Consider the following 23994-nt stretch of genomic DNA (forward strand, 5'->3'; position numbering starts at 1 on the left):
CAACAATAAAACATGAAAAAATGTGAATAAAACTTAGTAAGGGTACTTTAGAAGACTTAAATTAATCCTGAAAACAGTGTTGACATCTAGGAACAAAATCCAAGCTATTAACCAGTTTGCTGTAGCTGTCCTAACTTACAGTTTTGCTGTGACTGACTAGCTCCAAAACATGTTGGATAGATCAGATAGGAAAACAAGTAGGATGCTTTATGCTCAACAAATGATTTATAAAAATCAGTGGATACCAAGATTATATATTCCGCACTCCAAAGGAGGGATAGGCCTCCTTGAAATTGATTACATGTACAGATCTGCAATCATGGGACTCTACACATATCTGATGGTCTCACAAGTCCCAAATCTAGTGAAAGTATTGAAACATTTGGATAATAAATCTAATATGACTTCCCTGCTTAGGGTAGCAGAAGTATATCAGTGTCAAGCAGGAATGGAAATCAAACCACAAGTGGATAAAAATCATCAACAACTGGATGTGCCAAAAAACAAAAGAAAGAATATAAATTGAAGGACCAGATGAAAAGGCAAGAAATGGTGAAAATGCATAAATGCAGTTGCAAGTATAGAAAACTTCTGGAAGAACTTCATATTGATCAGGAACGAATGCAGCAATGGTTAAGGAGAGGCAAATTCAAACCGAGAGATGAAAGGTTAATATTGCTGGCACAAGATAGTGGACTACATACACGTTGGTTTAAAAAGTCCATTGAAAATGTGGGGGAAAGAAACAAATGTAGGTTTTATAAAACAGAATTGGAAACAGTTGCACACCTCATTGCTGGTTGCGACATACTAATGGTAGCATGACTATATACTGAAAGGCATAATAATGTGGTGAGACTGTCGCACTGGAGATTATGCAAGCATTATGGTACTGAAGTGGCTGAAAAACACTAGAAACATGAGTCACAAAGCATAATAGAAAATTATGAAGTCTACATCACATGCGATCATCCATTGGCAACAGTTCAAAAGATAGATGCTAGAAAACCAGATATAGTGGTCCAAGAAAGGAAGACAAAAGTAGCATTGATCACTGAAATCTCCACACCCAGTGAATACATTGTCCTGCATAAAGAGATACACAAAGTCATAAAATATCATGATTTGCATGCAGAAACAAGAGCAATGTGGAAGAAATATACCCAGATAATTCTAATAGCAGTAGGATCAACAGGTCTTATAAAAAAGAGTCTACAATCATATTTAGATATGCTACCATTACATGCAACTTCATATGAACTGCAGAAGGAGTCATTACTATAAACATTATGGGTGCTGTGAATAGCACTTTTGGCTGACATCAAAGAGTGAGCAACACTAATTGCATGAACTTTAATCATACTTTGTCTTAGGAATGGGGTCCATTCCCACCATGGTATTAGGAACCCAAAAGATTTGGAGAAATTAAAAAAACAGAATCTGATTTACTGGTGTGAGGCTATTACACTTAACACAAATACAATAATTGTTCTTACCTAACATCTATGAAACTGACAGTGCAATTGAAAGAAAAAGCAGGTATCAATGCATTAGGTAATGTGAGCTCCCTTGTGGTTTACATGTAAGAGCAAAAATGATATTGCAAGTTTTTTTTTTTTTTTTTTAATTTTTATCTTGCCCTTTTTCCATATCATCACTAGAAGCAAACTTGCTTTGACGTGAACAACAATGATCATATACTCATTCGTAAACTTAAGATGGCCTGGTAATGTCAAAATACTAACACTCCTCCCCCAGGGCAGGTCAGCTAGCCTTTATCATTCACTGTTCTCACCACATATATTTATTTAGGGTCCCTATTATATTAGCGAATGCACTGAATTGCGAACACTGTTTAGTCGAACGTCATTATGCGAAATGACAAAATACCAAAAGCACGGAACAGCCAATTTTTTCCTAGGGAAAAAAAATCACTGGTCCATTTTTGGGACTTTGCCATTTCCTCCAGTGTGCTGCAGTCTCGTAGTTGGTATATTTAAGTAGGGGGGATGTGGGGGGCAAAACCCCCCCAGTTTATTTTGTGTTTGGATTCTTTTTTTTTTTTTAGGGATCCGTGTGTTCAGCATTTTGGGTTTTCGGTGATTGTGGGTCGATTATATAGCATTCGCCATTTAGTGCATTTGCTTATATAATATAGACCCTTTATTTATGCATATATTAATTCAGATTATGAATTATGATATATATGGACATATATGCATGAAGATGTAAATCTACAAAGATGTTGACATAAGAAGAGAACTTAACCCTGAACCTCTGTTACTGCTGCTGCTGGTTTCTGTGAATATTCCTTACCCTTACCTACTTTCTGTCTCCGAAAAAAAAAAAAAATCCTTCAAAAGCAAACAGCAATGCAAGCATGTAACCCTTTCCATAACACAGTTTTAAGCAATGTACATTGTCTTTTCCAAGCACTGCTTTAATGTTTTTTTTTAAATCATGTGTTCTTAGATTTACTTGAAAGAGTGGACTTTGATCTCTGCATGTCAAACATGAATGAACTAAAAATATAAAAACAGTATTCACTGCTACTATGAGTAAGTTTATTCTTTAAGTATTTTTGAAAATGTGTATACAATTGCCATGTTTCTTAAAGGATGTTCAAAAATCGGTCTCATGATGGCATAATTTATTAGTATTTCATTGTAGCTGTATCTAAATAAATCATCAAGATAGATTGCTTCTAGCATACTACTAGACATACCTTTATGAAATCAGGTTATACACGCAGCTATTTCTATACTGCTTGTTGCCTTCCAGTTTGGAAAGCTATTTCTACTCTCTTACACACAGTACCATCTTAACACATGGGCACACTGAGCAGTTGACCTGCAGCCCAATACGCATAGGGGCCGCATGCTAAACTATGTATGTTGTGACATGCTGTCATAAATAAATAAATACTAGACTTTACTAAAGTATAAATATTTAATTATGAAAATTATGAAAGTTATAAATATTAGAAAGAGTTGTACAGTAGAATGTTGATCAACTGAAACACCAATTATCTAAATACAGCGGCAGCCTTTCTAAAAGTTGCATCTATACATGTGTCACCTGCTCTTCCTACCACGTAGAATTTAATATTAGGTTTGTTGCTGCTTCCACAGTTCTACTTCAGCAAGTAATTGTTGGGTGGTGTGTGTGTGTGTGTGTGTGTGTGTGTGTGTGTGTGTATAAAATGCCCTATTTTCAATTTTAATTCTGTGAGTGGTTGTGTTGTTAGGGTCCTAGTGCACTGGTTCGCCCAGGGGATAATAATGCAGTTAAGATGGCCCTGCTTACACATATTACAAATTTTCTCTTATAAATATACATGATACTGCAGTATTAGGTGCAATAACGCACCTGATAAATTCTCAACGTCAAACGTACAATCATCCAAGATAGCAAGAAATTCTTGTAGTTTACATCTGTCTTATTCATTAGTTACTTCTTACAGGTATATTTTGTGATTTGGTCCTTGTATGTTAAAATATCACAAAATAATAAGTCTTCCCTTCCTTGTCAACTCAAATCTGCAAAATGGTGCATCACAAGATAATCTGTATAAAAAATATCCAAGCAGGTAATGATTAACATAAGCATAATTAAAATTCTGATAATGGACCGAGTCAAAATAAATTAAAAACAATCTTTGACAGATTCTTGTGAGAATGCATGTGTCTTAAGGTTGAGCATGTTAGTATTATCTGCACCACTGGCCAGTACCATGGCATATAGGGAAAAAGCTCTAAATATGGCACAAGAAACACAGGTTCAATAGCATCTCAGACATCTGACACACTGACAGGGAAGGATGGCTGTGCCCATCCTGGAGTGGGGGGTAGAGTACAGGGTGTTCATCTAATCATTTCTTCCCAGACTGCTACAGTAGTTCATAGACCTGAGACATGGCTGAAAAATGCAGGAGAAGAGGAGAATTAAGGGACAGGTCATAAATGAAACACAAAAGTATCCCCTTATGGAGTCAGTCACTCTAGCCCTCAGGTAATTAAAGTGGTTAGAACTACCATATTGCTTCGCTCTTTCTTAGCTTACTACAATACGCAGACTTCTTATACGCCAGAAAACTGCCCAGCCCTTAACAGCTGAGTGCACTACTTTTCCCCTAACAGGACTTCACAGTCTAGGGAAATATCACTAATCAACTTAACCAGACCATGTAATATTGCAGGTGATTCTCTACATTCAACTAGTGCAGTCAAACTTTGCAACTACATCCCACTGCTAAGGAAATCCATTCAGAATGCAAATTCATTAATAACACAACTAAAACTGCATCTGTCATATCAAAGGATCTGTTCCTGTACATCACCGGCATAAATCCCATTTTTATCTTCAACTTGCCATATCTTTAGTCCATTTCTCTTTATTTACCCCACAACCAGTCTTGACTAATACATGAATAGTTTCACTAGCATCTCCCAGTCATATACATTATTTTGAGACACTGCTCAACTACCACCTGTATATTTCTAATATAAACATTATTATAGTGTTACGTGTGTATCTATGCATATATATATAAAACCATAATTGTCTGAACTTGCTTGATGCCTTACTTCTTAGCTACAATATTAAAATATTCTGCCCTACCCATTTCCTTTCCTCCCTTGCGTTTCTAAGTACTAATCATATGAACTATTATCTGTCTGACAAACCCACCAAAACACCTCTTTAAATGCTCAATGCTCAGCATCTACTAAAGCATAAGTATTTTTTATTCTGTAATGGTTTCCTATACTTTTATATGAATGCAATCTAATTAGCAAATATTTGTAATTGTTAATATATATTCAATGTCTCTTAATGTACATTACTGAATGCCTGTTTAAACATATCTGTAGTATGTTGTACCTTTTATCCCTGGGCCTCCACCGAGAATGGGTTTTTGACTAAACCCAGTTGGACAAACCTGGAAAACAAAATTAAAATAAAATAAAATAAAAAAAAAATGCATATAAATAGGAAAAAGGGGTAATGGATGGATGGATAGATGGATGGATGTAGTAGCATTATGACCTGCATCCATTCATCTGGCAAAGCCTCCTGGCCACCCACAGGTTGCTTGAGCTGCACCATCATCATCATCACCACCAGAAACACCAGAAGCACCCAGCACATCTGGGGCCTGATTGCCAGACTCACATCTACAACTCCTGCCCTATGTCACCAGCCACTTCAGGTAGCCCAGCACCAGATGCTAGGAGAGTCTTTCCCACTAGTAGTAGTACCACTGTAGGTAACACATTTGTCACCAATCGGCAGCTGGCAGACATTGTGTGGGAGATTATTGACAGGAGATCGGATACTCAAATTCATCTGATGGAGAATTTCTTCTACCAATTTTTTGAATTGCATCCCTCTTTACCTTTTGTTTCCACTATCTGGAGCAGGGTCCAGTGATGACGGTACACAGTGTGGAAAGGAATCCTGGTGATCCCTCAATTTTGTGTTCATGCTCACTTCTGATAGTTATTTAGTCCTCTTTTCAGCATCATCTTACCTCTTCGTCTGATTTCTCCTTCAGAATGATATTACCCCTCCCTCACTATTTTAGCACACACCCATTTAGTCATGTATATCTTCCTCTGCTACCTAACCTAACTTTCTTGTCTTTCTTTTACTTCCTTCTTCAACTTATCTTCTCTTTATGCATGCAAATGAGCACCTGCCTCACAAGAAAAAAAATAAATAAAAAACAACGTGACTGTCCTTCTAGATTGTGGGTCTTTGGTTTCTACGTTGTGTTGAAACTTTCATGGTCTTTCCTTCCAACTTTTCAAGTATTTTGAATATTCTTGTTTTATTACTACTTGATCTATTTTATGCACTTCAGTGTTTTTAACCATTTTTCAGCTTTAACCTCATGGGTACTACTTCTGAAAAAAAAAGATCCCAATAGTGTATCACAGGGCTCAGTGTTAAGCCCTCTCCTATTTCATGTCTATTACTCATACTATCAGACCAAACACTTGGATTACAGTTATTTATGTATGCAAATGACCTATAAATTGTGTGTTGTTATTTGATCTTCCACTGACAAACAGTTACTCCAACATGGGTTAGACCATGTTAACAACTGGTATAAAGACAATGTTCTCAAAATAAATTTTGAAAACAAGTAACTTATTTCATTATGGTAAACAAAAAAAAAATCATATGCCATATAGGTGGGACACCCCTCCAATCAAACTCTCTTGTAAGGGCCCTTATCACTCTTATTGATCATTATCTCTTGACCATAATGTGTCCAAAGTAGTTCAGAAATCCTCTTAATGACTCACATAATTTCTACTTACATATCTTCTAGATACAAACAAGTCTTAATTATCCTTTACTTATATCATATCAAACTCATTATTGAATGCAATGCAACCTTTGGCATGTGTTTGTATATCACTCAAATTGAGGGGCCTCAGAAATTCACAAGTAAGTAGATCAGTGGCCAGAAAAAAAATCTTACTTTTCAGGAAAGACTGGCAGCCTACTCTCTCTCTCTCTCTCACACTCTCTACTCTGTTTCTTGAACACTTCTTTGTGAAGAATTATACCTAGCCTGTCAAGCTATAAAACATACAATACCCTAACTTTCTAATTATTTATGGAATAAATGTTTCCTTAACTAGTCAGTTAAAGGAACCCAACCTTCATCAACAGTTGAGTAAAACACACTGGCATGATGGATTCATATCTCAATGTAACCGTCACCTCTATAACAAACTTCTACTACATGTAAAGCAGATTACCACTCTTGCTCACTTCAAAGGACACCTATATTTTTGGTTGGGCAGCCACAAATTCTCCCCTGATCTATCTTGTTTTGCCTACTTAACTTTGAAAGGAATTGCTGAGATTTTTGGCTAGGCTTATAATTGTCAGCAGAATGATTGGCTAGTGTTTACCTATGGATATATAAGCCTATAACATAATTGTTGATTTTCTTGCCTACTTAATCTACCTTCAGTATTGCATAATGTTAAGTCCATGTCCTTTATTTGTTTTTGTTGTTGTTGTTGTTGTTGCTGAGTGAGAGATGTCAGTGGATCTGAATGTTTAATAGAAATTTCTTCAATCAAGTTAATTTTTTCTTAAATATGAACCATTTTATAATTTAGTCATGTAATGCTGAAATTCCTTCTTGTACATATTTTCTGAAATAAATGTCAGACCGTTGCTATCTTGCAGTGTTGTTACTGGTTTTAATCTAAATAAACTAAGAAATGTCTTCAACATTCTGTTTTTTTTTCTATTGCAGATTTTAAAGATATATTTCAAGATTAGTAACATTTAAGTTTTTGCATATATTTTACTGTCAGGAGTTTTAACTTTGATGTCAGGTAGCAGATTTAATTTTGTCTCAGGATACCTTCACAGGATCTTCTAGTTGGTCGACATCTTTACTTAATACTGTTTAATTACTTAATACAAAATTTATTGACAGTGAAAAAAAATTGAAAGGTTTTGCTAATGATCAATGAATAACAATTATTGTTTATACTATGAAGAGTTTTTCTGTTGTCTGAACTCCATTGGCTCGAATAAATACATTCTAAGATTGCTGCCATTTTGTTCCTGTGTGTACTGTGGCTAAAAATATGGTTCAGCTTTTTTTTTTTTTTTTTTTATATGTGAAATTATCTTAAGGTTTCAATTTTAATATCATGAGTCAGTATTTAATAAAATAGAGAACTGATTTTAAGGCACTATTTAATAAAGCTGCAGTCCCTGTTTTAGATTAAGCACTTTATTCACTCCAGAGTAACTTAGAAATTCTGCCTAATGTCCTCAATAGTAAAACTGGTGCCTTGGTTTTATTATGAAAATCTTTCAACAAAACCATGCCTAAAAGAAATATTTATTAATCTTCAACTATAACAAGTGTGCAGAAAGTATAAACACGAACATTGTTTAGCACACAGAATTCAACAATATGGTACTAATACTGATAGTCCAGTATGTAACAGTGTTTATACTTGAAAAAAATACTGACTGCATAACCATTTTACTATATTTTTAAAGTGATAATAGCTTAGTAATTATACCAGCTAAATACTTAGTTCTGCATCAGATCTGTACATCTAGTTGTCATGTTCAAAGTGAAATCACAGTCAGTATTTTGCAAAGTTTGCATACTGAGTTACTGATTCAAAAAAGAAACATATCATATAATTTATTAGTTGGCATATAAACTATTATATCTCTGCAGCTGACATTGATAGAGGTCAGATGTAAGTGACATATGTAGCCAAAATCATAAATATGTCAGCTTTCTGTTGATAATTGACAACACTAACCATGTATACACAATGTGCACAAACATAGAAATAGTGGTAATATGATAATATACTATGCTTCATAATGCACAGTTATGAATTAATTTTGATGTGTTTAGCAATGGTTTATCTGAAACATTGCAGGCTGATGTACATTTACCGTTTTTGCATAAAATATAGAAAAATGAAAATAAAATAAAATTATTTTGGCTGTGACAGTGAGTCATGCACAACAGATCATTATTCAAGTTATTCTGACAAAAAATCAGAATGTGCACAGTGTTGTAATACACAGTAGACAAATTTCAATATCGTCTTAACCCTGTTGCTCCAAATTACTTATATTTTGCAACATTTTCACATAATCCTACCCATACTCTATCTTTTGATACTCATATCACATATCCTTTCTTTTCTGTCCATAAAACAGTAATACAAGTAATCAAAAAACACATTTTGTATATCACTATAATGTCCAAAGTATAGCTTCATTTCTGCTAATGTCATCAACATTTGCAGCACATTTCTGCTCATGTCATCAACATTTTCAGCATAATTGGAGCACTTAATCAAAATGTAATATATCACATTCTATAATAAAGTTAACAAAGGAATAATTCTTATAGAAGCAAACTTCATTAACAAATGCTACAAGTAAAACCTACTGCATATTGTCATCTTCCTTTCATCATGTATCAGTAGCTAATTTGTCACTGGTGCTAAATTTAGATTTAACTTTAACAACTTAAAGTACTTGAGTACATATTAAAACAGTACAGGGCATCCAATCTGTATCATGAAATGATGACTTTGAATTGTATAAATCATATGAATCAACAAGTTGTAATATTTTTAGCTCTTTTCAACAAGAGTACTGCAATTTGCTGGACATTGTTTTTGTACTCATTCATACATGTTAATTGTTGTTTCTATTACAACAGTTAAAAACCTAAACTTCATGAAGAACAATGTTATTGACATAAAGGTTATATGATTCAGTCTGTTTACTATCAAATAATTGAAAATCAAAAGTTCGACATTAAAAAATGCTAAAATAAATACACTGAAAGTCGTATAATCAATAATACGATACCTGAAATTGGAAATCTGGAAAAATAGGTGATGTCATCTTTAAGAGCATCATACAGACAAAGTCATCCTTTCAAATTGATGTCAATATAAATGTGCAATTCTTGGAGTTCTCTACAATATAAATTGTAAGTTTTGGCATTAGAACTGCAAGACGAATGAAAAAGCTGTAGTATAATTAGGTGAGTAGCTTGTAACTAAGCATTGCAGCTTTTACAATGTGAATTAACTGTTTAAATTATGCTGTTTGCTAGCAAGCATATACACATGTTGGAATGACTACACAATTGTAAGCTGTTTCACAGCTATTTATGCCAATCAAGCATGGTGTTTAAGTCAGTATATTGGGTGTACTGCAATATTTTCACCATGTACTATTTACTTTGAAGGAAGTGACATGACACAGGATTTGATTAAGGTGTCATTCTCGGTCATACAATAGTTTCCATGGTAAAGCTACTTTTATGTGTTTATGTATTTGGGAAGGATGTTGCACACTCTGTGAATCATCAGCAAGTTCAAAAAGTAAAAAAATGCATCTGTCGACATTTTCATCAACAACTAAATGTCGACTTCTTTTGTCGATCTTTTAAACTCATTAATATTCATGGCATTGATTAAATGCATTGATATTGTCAATGTTCGACAATTCTAATCTCGACATTTTGATAGCAAACCATTTCAGTCATCTAATCAGCAATAATGATTTTTTTTAAGGAATGCATTTTTCTAATAGCGCTATTTTTAGATGAAGGTTATCAAGTTGACATACTGAATAAGATATTAGATGAGTTAATCAAACACACAATAAATGTGATTCTATCCTTGTAAGTGGGTAGTAACAAATTAAAAATATGAATACCAACAGCATACATACCAGACCATTCCCTTTAACAGTATCTGTACACATTAATAAATTAAAATTATTATGTTGGAAAGCTGGAAAATTATTAGTGGTAACTAAGATCACACTGAAATTATAGGCATACAGTCTAAATTTGTGTTTTAAAAAAGTAAGTAATATCAAAAGTGCTTAGAAAGGTCTACATCTAAACTGCATGCACTGTAGATGCATCAACTCTGGAAAAAGTGCAATTGTTAAGCACTGTAATAGAGGTATTTAAATTAAATCAAGGTTTACTTGCAGTTCTAAAAATGTAGTTTAACTTGCCAGATGTTCTTCATGCAACAGTTTATACATGAGTAAGACTACTAGGAAATCTGTCAAGTAAAATTTACAAACATGTTTTGACAACTAAAGTTAATGACATGACTAATGCTCTTGTCAAACATACTAAACATTGTAATAATTTCAGACAAATTATTTTTTTTGTCAATGATTCCATTTGTGAAACATTAGTTGGAGGAGATGTCAACAATACCCTGGAAGTTAAAGATGTTTGGCTGCAGCTATCTTTGGTAGCAGATAAAACATTTGGATAAAATGAATCAAAAATATTAAATTTTAGTCAAGTATCCATGATTTTTCTATAAAAGATTATTTTAAATACAGATAGGATTTATTGCATCCATCCATCCACATCTCCTTTTCCACATTTTTGCACATGGAGTCGGGGTGTCACTTCTTAAGTGACAAGTATCTACAGCCAAGGTTTACTTCACCATGCAGCTAGAGTATATACAGACAGGATTTATTAATGATATTAATTTGAAAGAAATATATTTTTATTTTTATTTTCAGACTGATCACATAACCATTCTATTACATGCATTGTCACATGATTTATTTAAAGGTATTTAAGGTATGATGAGTTGGGATTACTGTATGTTCTAAAGCGTTGATTTCCCACAAGGATTTTTTTGAACCTACAGAGGTTTGAATGTATGGCAAGTTGTTCACAACATTTGATTGGTCTGGGCCCAAATATGAGAGCAAAACAAGTCCATTATGATTACCAATACAAGTGAAAGAGGATTCAAGTGAGGTGAAACAGGAAGGCAAAAGATGGTAGTCATGTCTGATACAAATGTCACTATTAATTTGCACAATGAATATACCATTTTCAATTATAGTCATTGTGACAAACCAAAATGCTGCCAGCCCAGCTAGCTGGAATTTTGTAAATAATTAGATCTCACTTGAAAATATTAATATTATTTATATAGAAATGTGACACTGCCAGCCCAGCTATCTGGAATTTTGTAAATAATCATATGTCATTTGTGAATATTAATATGATCCATAGGCTTGCCTTACAAATGTAAGAGAACTATATGTTATGTGTATATTAAACTACTGGTACATAAGTGTGTGTTGAACTGTATCTTCTGTACTAAGCTTCAAGAATGTAACCACAGTGTACCCTACTGGAAAAGAACAGAGTTAACTTGCAAACTCTAAGAAAATAAGTGAATTATTTTACAATTCTGTTTATCTCTCAGCTTCACTGAAGGAGACAGAATGTCTACAGCTAGAGGTTTCTTTCTATTGTCTTGAAATAGAAATAATTACTAGGTTTGGAATGTGTGGTATTTTATTGCTCTGTGACTTCCTGGTAGCTGCACATTTAAGAGATAAGTATTTTTCATAGAGAAATGTTACATTTTGTTGCTATCTGTTAGACTGGGAACTGAAGGCAGGTGACAAATAGTGATGTCATCCAGCTGACCCAGTAGTAATTTTTTTGATATTATTTTGGGAACTCTCTCAGAAACTGTGCATTTTGTATTTGTCTTCGGATCTGACAATATCCTCTCACCAGCACTTGCCTTGATAATAGTAAGTAACTAGATTACAGTGACTTCTCTTAGAATTTTTTATATTAATTTGGGAACTCTCTCAGAAACTGTGCATTTTGTATTTGTCTTTGGATGTGACAACATCCTTTCATCAGCACTTGCCTTAAAAATAGTAAGTAACTAGATTATAGTGACTTCTCTTAGATATAGATAGAAATATAGTAAAGATTAGTTTAGATGTTTTCTGTATTTAATTGAGACTGCCCTGCAATGCTGTTTTAAAATATTTCCTGTGATTTTGAACTTTGTAGTCACTTGCTGATTTATTGAATATTGTCTTGTTCATTTATTATTTGTTATTAAATATATTTAAACCTTTTAATTGTGGCTGGTTTATTTAGAAATATTTACACTTAGAGTACTTGCATATGTATTTGGTGACACTGTACTGGCTGTTCCTAAATAGACTTAAAAGTAATGGTCAGACTTACCATTTGGATAATAGCAACATTACACAGTAATATTGGGCACCCATTGATAAGGGCCTTAATATTAGCTGATAAGTAAGGCTGGCTGGTGATAGCTAGTACTACTAGGATATACTTTTTCATTGTGGAACTTGGGGTACTCAGAGGCCCCACAATATCCATAGCTACCCTCTGAAATGGCTCCAAAATCACAGGCAAAGGCATCAAAGAAGCTTTAACCTTTTCTCCTGCCTTGCCTACCTTTTGGCACTGCTCACAGGTCCAGCAGTATCATGTTCTCTGGAAATCCCAGGCCAATAAAAGTTCTGGATAATATATCTCTTTGTACATTTTATGCCCATATAACCTGCTAAGGGAATATCATGGGCTATGGCTACAAGTGCCAAATGGTAGGCTCTGGGCACAACCAACTGCCATATTCTCTCACCTGACAGATCTCTCTCAGGGGTCCACTTTTTAAACAGTAACCCTTTGTTCCAGTATACAGATTCCCCTTCCTCTTGAGAATCAGGTGCATCACTAGCTACCTCCCTCAGACATTGTAATGTAGAGTCTGAGAGCTGAGCCTGTCTCAACTCTCTTTTTGTAACCCTTCCCATTTTCCTGTCCAGGATATCTGCTATCCTCTGACAGTGGTGCCTCTCTGTCAGTCTGGGTACTACTACTCATCTCTGTCCTTGCAGTCACTCTGTCCAAGGGAACATCAGTACCCACAAGCAGCTATAGCTCACCTTCAGTCTCACTGCTACAGGGTAGCTCCCTTCCTGAAGTAACCAACTCACCAGTCCTGCATGCAAGTGTGAGGTCTGTCTGGGTCTCCCCCAGGCTACCAGACCCACATTCTTGTCCCCAAGCCTGACTGCCTTTAACTGCATGCACACATGGTACTGCATTATCAAAATCATTCCCTATCAGGACATCTGCTAGGTGGTAGTTTGGTACACTTGTTGTCTCAAAACAACTTACTGTTGGCATTTTGTCATTCCCACTTACTGGCTCTCCCACCTTTTGTTCTCCACGTTGCCTCCATGGACATCTATGCACTACATGGCCCCACTGGTTGCATTTAAAACATTTAACCCTTGGTCCTGGATCTGTACCTGGACTATTGACTTCCACCACTACTGGCGGACTCTGTTGGGGCAGTCTGGGCTGCCCACTATGGGTTCCCTTAGACCCATGAGCAGCACTGTGTATCCCTTTCCTGTGCAGTGATGCCCTGCTTGCTAGGTATAGGTCTGCCTTCTTCCCCAACTCATCTGCAGTAGTGCATTGTCTATCAGCTAACCAGATTGTCGTGACTTCAGGCAAAGTACTAAGGGTTTGTTCCCTCATCAAAAGGTCTGCCAGCCCTTCAAATCTGGTGACCTGACATCCACTCACCCACCTAAGAAAATAAGTGGTTAGTTCAAAAACATATTCACACACACTTTCATCTGCCTTGTGTCTATGCTCATGATTTTTTTTTTCTATAAGCTTCAGGTGTTAACTTAAAAATATTCTAGCAAATAGTTATTTACAACATTATAATTTAAACAATTAGTATCAGACAGCTTGGAAAGAACAGTTGTCACTTTACCATGGATTAAGGAGTCAGGAGCCATACCCAGACCTCTTGGTCAACATTATACTGTTTTACATACCCTCTCAAACATATGAATGAAACTATCAAAATTACCCCCCTCTGTAAATTGTAGAAGAAATTTACTGACCTTCGTTGCTTCTGGGGTTCAGTTATTCCCTTCCTCATTACCTCCATGGCTATGGCAAAGAGTCAGCACTTCATTTTCATGTTACCTCTGTCTCTCATTCTCCTCAGCCTGCATACATTGCAGTTTCTCATTTTTCTCAGTCTCCAGATGTCCCAGTCTCTCTGCTGCTATTATTTCCAAATGCTTTGCCTCCAACTTAAGTCTCTTTAACTCTAGACGGATTTTTAAGTCCTCTGTGGAAAGGTTGAGCTGTCCATTTTCTGAAAGTTGTACATCTCCACGGCCAGTCTGATTGTCCTCCTGGTTGCTATTCTGTGATGGAGCTGTGATTAAAGCTGCAATAATGTCTGCTTTAGTCAGGCTGGCAAGCATCAGTCCTTTATCCTGGCACATCTTAGTTTCTGCTCCTCCTTTCCATTTTCCACTTTACAAAAAAAAACATTTCTAAGCTTGTTTCCTGCCTTTCCTGTAAGTCGTCTAGTCCAGACACAGATTTGCTGTATCCAGGACAGTTTGTAAGCATCTGAGCCCCCAAGCCTTTCTGTATTGGAGGGAAGCCTTCTAGCTTAATTTTGTTTATTAGAACTAGCCAGTTTTCTAGTTTCAGCACTCAAATCGGTTTCTTTGAGCTCAACACTTGTTCAGAACTCATTGTAAGCACTAAATGAGCTACAAATTACTACAGCACTCAACTTTCCTCACTTGTCTAGAGGAAAACAGTTTTTAGTACTTAATAAATAAGCATCTATCCAGGCATGTCTAAGGGTCAGCTCCCAATGTTTTCTCCTGTCTACCTGATGAATCAGAGCATCTTGGGGCAATGCAGCAATTGCCTCATGTACATAGACAACCCTCTCTTCCTACCATCTAACATTACAACTTGTGAGAGATGCACTTATATAGCCAAACTGGAAGCAAAGCTCCCTTCACCCAAGACTGGACTAGACAGTCAAGAGGAGAAGGTAAACACTTGCACCACACCACACTCATCACATAGTCCCTCAAAACCTACACCACCAAAACACACACATAGAAACACAAAACACACACCTACATTCACAGAGGCTCTCAATAAAAATCTACCCAAGCAACAGGGACCTCCAAAGCAGAAACACAAGCAACCTCCACCCCACAACACAACCCAAATGACACATAGCCACAAACTCAGTGTGCCACTCAATCACAGCCCATAAGGCATAATAACGTATCCAACACTATAGTCATAGGTGACTCTATAGACAGGCACACTGATGTTCCATTCACAAGGATAAACAAGGGGAAAGTTACTGTCAGCTGCCTGTCAGGTGCCAGGATCCACCACATAATGTATGCATTCAGGTCACTCCACAACAAGTACACATATGACTCTGCCATTGTCCATGTTGGTGTGAATGACCTGAGACGTACTTCCCTGGACTACATGAAAAGAGACATGGAGAAGCTGTCCAATCTTGTAGCCCAAGCAGCTGGAATTTCAAGACAGGGAATGGGGTAAGGCATTCCCAGATAGGCTCAACCCGCTCAAGCAATGTTTCTCAAGGGTCACTTGAAAAACTAGCTTAAGGTCTCATGTGGTGGAAGTGTGACAAACCAAATGCTCCCAGCCCAGCTAGCTGGAATTTTGTAAATAATTCTATAACACTTGAAAATATTAATATGATTTATATAAAAAGGTGACACTGCCAGCCCAGCTATCTGGAATATTGTAAATAATCATATGTCATTTGTGAATATTAATATGATCCATAGGCTTGTCTTACAAATGTAAGAGGACTATATATTATGTGTATATTAAAATACTAGTGCATAAGTGTGTGTTGAACTGTATCTTCTGTACTGAGCTTCAAGAATGTAACCACAGTGTGCCCTACTGGAAAAGAACAGAGTTAACTTGTAAACTCTAAGAAAATAATTGAATTGTTTTATGATTCTGTTTATCTCTCAGCTTCACCGAAGGAGACAGGATGTCTACAACTAGAGGTTTCTTTATATTGTCTTGAAATAGAAATAATTACGAGGTTTGGAATGTAAGGTGTGTTTATTACTCTGTGACTTCCTAGCAGCTGCACATCTGAGATAAGTATTTTTTTCATAGAGTTAAATTCTGTTGGTATCTGTTAGCCTGAAAACTGAAGGCATGTGACAAATGTCATGTGATGTCATCCAGCTGACCCAGCAGTAATGTTTTGATATTAATTTGGGAACTCTCTCAGAGACATTTTGTATTTGTCTTTGGATCTGTCAACATCCTCTCATCAGCACTCTCCTTGCTAATAGTAAGTAACTATATTACAGTGACTTCTCTAAGATTTAGATAGGAATATAGTAAATATCAGTTTAGATGTTTTCTGTATTTATTTGAGACTGCCCTACAATGTTGTTTTAAAATATTTCATGTGATTCTGAGCTCTATAGTCACTGCACTGAGTTATTGAATATTGTCTTTTGCTTTTATTATTTATTATTAAATATATTTAAACCTTTTAATTCTGGCTGGTTTGTTTAGAGATATTTAAACTCTTAGAGTACTTGCATATGTATTTGATGACATTGTACAGGCCACTCCTAAATAGCCTTGAAAGTATTGGTCACACTTACCATTTGTATAATAGTAAAATTACACAGTAAGATTAGGCACCCTTTGGTAAGGGCCTTAATAGTAGCTGATGAGTAAGGGTGGCTGGTGGCAGCTGGTACTACCTTATAGTCTGGGCAGAAGGGGAGTAGCTAGTAAAACTATGCCAGCCATTCCAAGGTGTGTTTGTATATCTATCAAATCTCAAAGTATGTGTGTGTCAGCCAGGACATTAAGAATTTGTTGGACAGAGAGGGTGCTGAAGGTGTTAGCTTGGCCACTTGGCTGAGATCTTAACCCTATAGATGTGCCAGTGGGGAGTCTTATTGGGGATCTGGAGAAAGAGGGAAAACCATCCCCAGACTGACTGTGATCTCTGTGTGCTCTTTAGGGAAATTGTACTTCACTGTCTGTGTACTTTTCATCCTTCAATGTGTACGTCCCTCACTGGTGCTAGTGGTGAGGATTGCGGCTACTTGATTACTGGGCCAGTGCAGAGGTGTCACAGTCATATTTGTAAAACTATTGACCGCTTTTCCTTATTTAAGAAGGGCTTACAATTTATACCATGTAAACATTTCAATACTGTTGATTCACTTGTTGAAATGAAATTGTTTACAAGAAAATTAAATCTTGTTTATTTAAAAAAAAATATCTATCTATCTATATATATATATATATATATATATATATATATATATATATATATATATATACCAATGGGAATAATTGTGCAATCAACAACCAAAATAATGGTGCAATTAAAAAGAAAAGGCTGTTTAATCCCATGTTGCACCTTGTTATTCAAGCATTTGAGAAGGCTTGTATTAATGACTTTATAAGTTAGCTATGGAAAGTAAATATTATAGGAAGACAAGGGATAAGTTGATACATATTACGAAGCCTGATAAAAGTAGAGGAATTGTACTTTTTGATACAATTGACTATTCTCATGTCATGTTCAAGATCCTACATAGTACTGACACATGTCACAGTTTCAAGAAATGAAGTCAACATAGCCTATAATAAAATTGATTTGGCATTGAATGAATTTAATTTGGACAACAGAATCTCCCTGAGTAAGAACAATTTCTTCAGGATACCTAAATCTGTGATTCCCATTACTTTTGAGATCCCTAAGATAGATAAGAATATTATTAGTCCCCCTTTTAGGTCAATCGTTGCAGCACAAAGACATACAACTTATACATTGTCTGTGTTTATTGACAGGACTTTAAAACCTGCTTTCCACAAGCAGTCTCATCTTGCTAAGGATTCATGATACTTCTTTGGAAGGCTTCCAGATGATCTATGGGGTGAAATTAGCAATGATGACAATATTCCAGTTGGATTGGTCAATACATTCTCTTCCACAGGAGTTTATTGGAATTGCACACTGCTTTGCAAAGCTAGTATCACAGGCTCAAATAACTTTGATCAAAATGACTTCAACTATGGCTGGTCCTCACTGCGGTGATTTACATAACATCAATTTAAGTGAAACATCTTATACAAATTCTTCTTTAGAATGTCACCGAAATGTTACTCTGACTGCTGAAACTATTTCCATCAACATGAGTTTGGTGGAAGGCCTGTTTAAACAATCTGTGTTAATTCTTTTTTGGCTACCAAACTACCAAGGGGTGACAACTATGTTTATGACAATACAACCAGGTCAGATGTATTGTGCAAAACATCTACTTATGAACTTGAGAATTCAGAATATGAACATTTTTATCTGAAACACTCTATTAACTTAAAACAGATTTTGTTGGGGCTCAGATTTAAGTTTCCAAATAGAGCTAAGTAATTTGCAATTAGAGAATGCTTACTTGGTGAATGCATCAAGTTAGAAATTGTGAACCAAGTTCTTAGATGCCCTTTGTTTATCAATGGAATTTATATGGACTCAATTTATTTTAAAGAACTTATACAGCCTCCAATTTTTATGTTTGGTAAAGAAATTGTGATGGAATTTCTGATTAAGAAAAATAGGGACTTGATTAAGCACCTTTTAAAAGAGATAGTTTATATAATAAGATTAACAGTGATTTGCTTTTAATATATAATTAAATGAGTATTTAAAGGTTTTCTCAAAGGTAGACAGATTATGTGAGATCAATAAACAAAGAAAACAAAAAGGGGTTTAGAGATTTGAAACAATATGAGGTGAATATTACTTACAAGAGTGTTAAAATTATATGTATCCATCCCAGTCAAGTGGGATATCACAAGGATATAATGTGAGGTAAACCCTTGAAGAGGGGAATGATATACATAATTTAGTTTTTCCCCCATATTTCAGTTTAATTTCAGATTATCCTACTGAATTCCTTACATTGGGAAGGTCTGGAAGACTGGTAGAGAAAGGTGGGGCCCTAGACATCCTGTCCAGTTATTATTTTGACAAAACTAGGGGTTCTCCAGGGAGAAACAAAGTGAGCAGAAACAAGAAAAAGTGGCATGGGAAATGAACTTAGTACCTGGGTTGATTACCATTTTGGAGAACTCTTGAGAAATATTAGATTGGAGCAAAAAGTTATATTACAATAGTTACAGCATTTTCAATCACAGTGATATAGTGGTGAAGCTTGAGGATTTTAAGCTTTTTGAAAAAAGGTTTTAAATGTATACTCTTCAAGAAGTTTGATTTTGTAGATGCCCTTACTGAATACATATATTTACAAAGAAGCATAATTTGCCAATAAATTTTTCTGGAGACAGACTTAGTTAAATTCAGGTGAAAAAGTTAATTCAACCCTTTTATGCCCCCTTCAGTGCAAACATTTGAAAAGATCTGTGAGGTTTATTTTCACAGATTAGCTCAAAGGAACACAAAAACAGATTTTACAAACTTTCTAAAGAAGAGAAAGCAGTTCTAGTATTATTAAAATTGGATAAATCCATTTGCATTTTGAAACCTGACAAAAGTAGTGGTACATTTATCTTTAATGATTTAGATTATTCCAATACTATTTTAATATGTTACAGGATTATGAGAACTACTCACAGATTTCTAAGAAACAAGTGAACATCCCTTATAGGCATACTGACTTAATTTAAAAAAAAAATGTTTAATGCAAGGATTCATTTCTGAGAATTTATATGACTATATGCATGTAGAGCATCCTACTATTCCTACTAATTTTGGACTACCTAAGATACACAAAAATGTTTACAACCCCCCTCCCCTATTAACCAATTGGGAAATACCACAATTCTAAATTCTATCTTTTAGCCTCATTTATTGACAGGATTCTCAAACCTATTTTTTAAAAGAATCACACATGCTTAAGTTATTCCTCAGTTATCCTAGGGAGGTTAAAGTATGATTTGTGGAGTCTTGATTTGACTGTTCTCACTGTTGATATAGTAGATTTATTCACATGTATACCACAGAAAGAAAGGATGGAATTTTTTTGTGCAGTAATTTCCAATTTTCAGTTTTGTTCCAATCAATGAACCTATAAGATATTATTCTTATTTTAAGATTTTTGGAATGGTTTGTAGATAATTATATTTGTTATGCTATGTACTGTTTTAATTTAGTAGGATATTCTAAGTGACTATGTAATTATGGAGCTTTTCTCCCCGGGTCTCCACTGAAAAAGGCCTCTGTCCCAGCTGGACAAACCGGGTCAACAAATGTCAAATAAATAAATATATAAATAAATAAATAAATAAATACATAATATAAATAAATAAATATATATTTTTATGGACAATTTTGTAAATGAATTTAGGGGGAAGCCGTGGATGCCTTTTTGTGGCCTTATTTTTTGCAAATCTAGTTCTTTTTAGATGGGGAAAAAGTTTTGTTTTGAATTGTACATTTTATAAATTTTGTAAACTTTACCTAGGTACCTGGATGTTATTTTTATTTTATGAACAGGTACCCAGAAATAAGCTGTTCATCTGACTGAATATGTAAGTTGGGTAACCAAATTCATAAAATTCAGAAAAAAAACTGTGTTCCTTGATACTACCATTACTAAGACTTGTAAAGGCTTCAAGTCTAATATTTTTAGGAAGCCGACATTTAGTAATGATTAATTACATTTTCAGGGTTGCCCCTTCTTCATTCATAAAATTAGCCTAATTAGAGGCCAGTTTATTAGGCTGTTAAGAATGGTATCCAATATTGATACATTTAAACTAGAAAAAGTGAAACTGGAGAACATGTTTATTGAGATGGATATCCACACAGGATGGCTAAAGTGATTATTAAACAGATAACGACTGACTGGAATAATAAATATAAACCCTTGTTAAGTGAAGAGTTGATAAACTTATGTAAAGAACATTCAAAAATAGGAATCCAACATGTAGTTCACTATAATGGGAATCCCTTTGAAACAGAATTTTTATTACAATTTAATTCATGGTCCAATGAGGTGAGAAATATTTTAATAAATAATTGGAATATATCCACAACCAATGAAAACATTTAGCAATTGTGTCGTTCTATTCTGAATATAATCGACAAGACTGCTAGTAACATAAAAACATTTTTGGAACTGGTAGGAAATAAGAGGGATGTATTTGGTTTGAATGAAACAGGGGCTAGAAAATGTGGGGCATGGAGGCAGTGCTGTTATATTTTTAAAGATCTGTTTAAAGAATGAAAGGGGGACCAAGGTTATTTTTGGTAGTGGCAATTGTGGAAGGGGAGCACTGCATACTTAGCTATGTGTGACTCTTGCCCTTCTTTTTATGTGGGCAAATTTGAGAGATCACTTTGGAAAAGAAATTATGAACATAACTATGATATTTTGGAAGGAAACTCCAGTAACACTCTTTACAAACATTTCTTGATTTCCCGTTTTTTTAAGAAATTCAGGTTTGGTATTTTAGGCAACATGTCCCAAGACCCCAGAGGTGGTACATGGGAAGCTAAATTAGAGTACTGAAAGTTATTATTGCAACTGAGATTACATGCCAATAAGAAACCAGGGTTGGACAACTTTATATCTACCCATCCAGTGCTGAAATTGAGAGCTGGTAAATTATAGAGATTTTTTTTTTATTTTAACATAGTTTATACCATTATAAGATGGCCTTTTGTGATAAAATATGCATACTTTATTAAATAAGGTGCATAAAATGCATCCTTAATAATGAATTGTGAATTTTATTAATATATATATTATATATATATATATATATATATATATATATATATATATATATATATATATACATATATGTGTGTGTGTGTTATATATTTTTAAATGTGATTATGATTTATATAATTAATTGGTAGAAATGAGATTGTATTTTAATATATATTAAAGTAAAGGATGTCATTTCCTATTTGTTCTGATGAAGTCTTATTGAATTGTATAAAGACGAAAGCACTTAATGAATACACTTGCTTATAGATTTAAAGCTGTTCGGTCAAAAGCTAAATTTGCATTCAATATTGTATAATGTGTCTGTTTTTAATAGGGACCAAACAAAATTATTACAAAGAAAAATTATAAAGTTCGTGGAGTTGGGCTCAAATCCATTGTTCGCTGATGATGTTTGCACCCCTGCTATTGAAGGTGATGTATCTGAAGCCATTTTCTTGTTTAAATCTAAGCTGCATGACTTGGAGAATGATTTCTATAATTTGAAATGGCTGCAGACTCAGAGATTACATTTTGAAGCCTGCATTCACCTGCAAGTAATTCCTCATGGTTTATGCATCCTTAAAATACCCCACCTATGGGAATGCTTATCCTGAGCTTTTGGCTAAATGGCAGCATACTAATTTAGAAACCAGTTTTCACTATATGCAGCTCATTATTTATTATTTTAAACCCCAAGAGAGAGACTTGTTTAATAAGATCAATAGATCACAGGATCAATTTTATGGACTGATGTTGGCCAATAAAGTTGATTTGTCAGTCAGTGAAATCATTGATAATATGTATATGAGAAAAAGCTTCTCCAAAAGAAGAGAGGGAAGCTTGATAGGGACATCACACACTTTGGCAATAATTAATTATTTACATGGCCACTTTCTGTTCCTGCAGCTAAAGATAACAATGTGAACTCTGTTGATGAGATCGGTAAAATGAGATCAGGTATTGATGCCTCTGCTTCCCTTAATGAACCCTCCACTTATAATACAGCTGTGGGTGAGACTTTGTCTACTAAATTGAATACCAACAATTAGTGATGTGAATGGGAATCACCCCAAGAAAGTCACTCTTCCAGTAGTATGGAGAAAAATTATACAAATAGAAGCATTTTTTCATGCTTTATCCCTTACAATAAGGGTGGGTTCATCCACCATCCAAGGAGCGATCATGGAGTCAAGGGAGGAGCAAAAGGAAACATCCATTAAAAGAGGAGGGCAACCAGTCCATCAAAAAGATGTGGGAGAAAACAAGCAGCTAGTCTGGAATATATCCTCTATGACATTTTTGCCACTAGAGACTAATGTTCTAATGAAAGGACTTCCATTTATTCCTGCGAGACAAGGTGATTTAATATAGAGCATTATTGATTTGCACATGTTTTCATGTAATCTTACTTTGAAAACTGTTTTTTTTTGCAGTAAATTCAATAACCATCGGTATGCTTTTAAGAAACTGAGTTAGTATATACCACAGGGCCACCTTATTATAGATACTTTTGTACATGTGTGTGTGAAGGTGAGATATATCACTTGTTTGAGAATAGAAATAGAAGTAAAAATGTTATAATATGACAATGAGACCACAAAATGGTCTCCTTCGAAGTAAAAATTAAACTGGACCCCAGCTAAACCTATAATATTAAGGAACTATTCTCAGGCTAACCTCTTGCTATTAAGTGAGAATTTGGCAAAATTTCACACCCCCATAAACCTTGAGAACACTTCTGCTTATGCAGAACTATTCACAGAAACCCTGTACAAACATGTTAATAACTGCATACAGGTTGCTGTACCCACCAGGAAGAAGTACAGAACTAACTCAAAAAAACAAGCCACCCTCGTGGAATCACAAAATCAAGCATCTGTATAACTGCAGGAAGAAAATCATGGCGAAAATTAGAAGGTGCAGCACCCAGCAGGATAAAAGATCTCTCATCAAACTAAACAAACAACTCAGAGGACAAATCAAGTCTATCAAAGCCAAATTTGATGTAAGTTTGGC

The sequence above is a fragment of the Protopterus annectens genome, chromosome 8.part1, assembly GCF_019279795.1.
Source record: "Protopterus annectens isolate FY-2018-M chromosome 8.part1, PAN1.0, whole genome shotgun sequence".
Classification (NCBI taxonomy): domain Eukaryota; kingdom Metazoa; phylum Chordata; order Ceratodontiformes; family Protopteridae; genus Protopterus; species Protopterus annectens.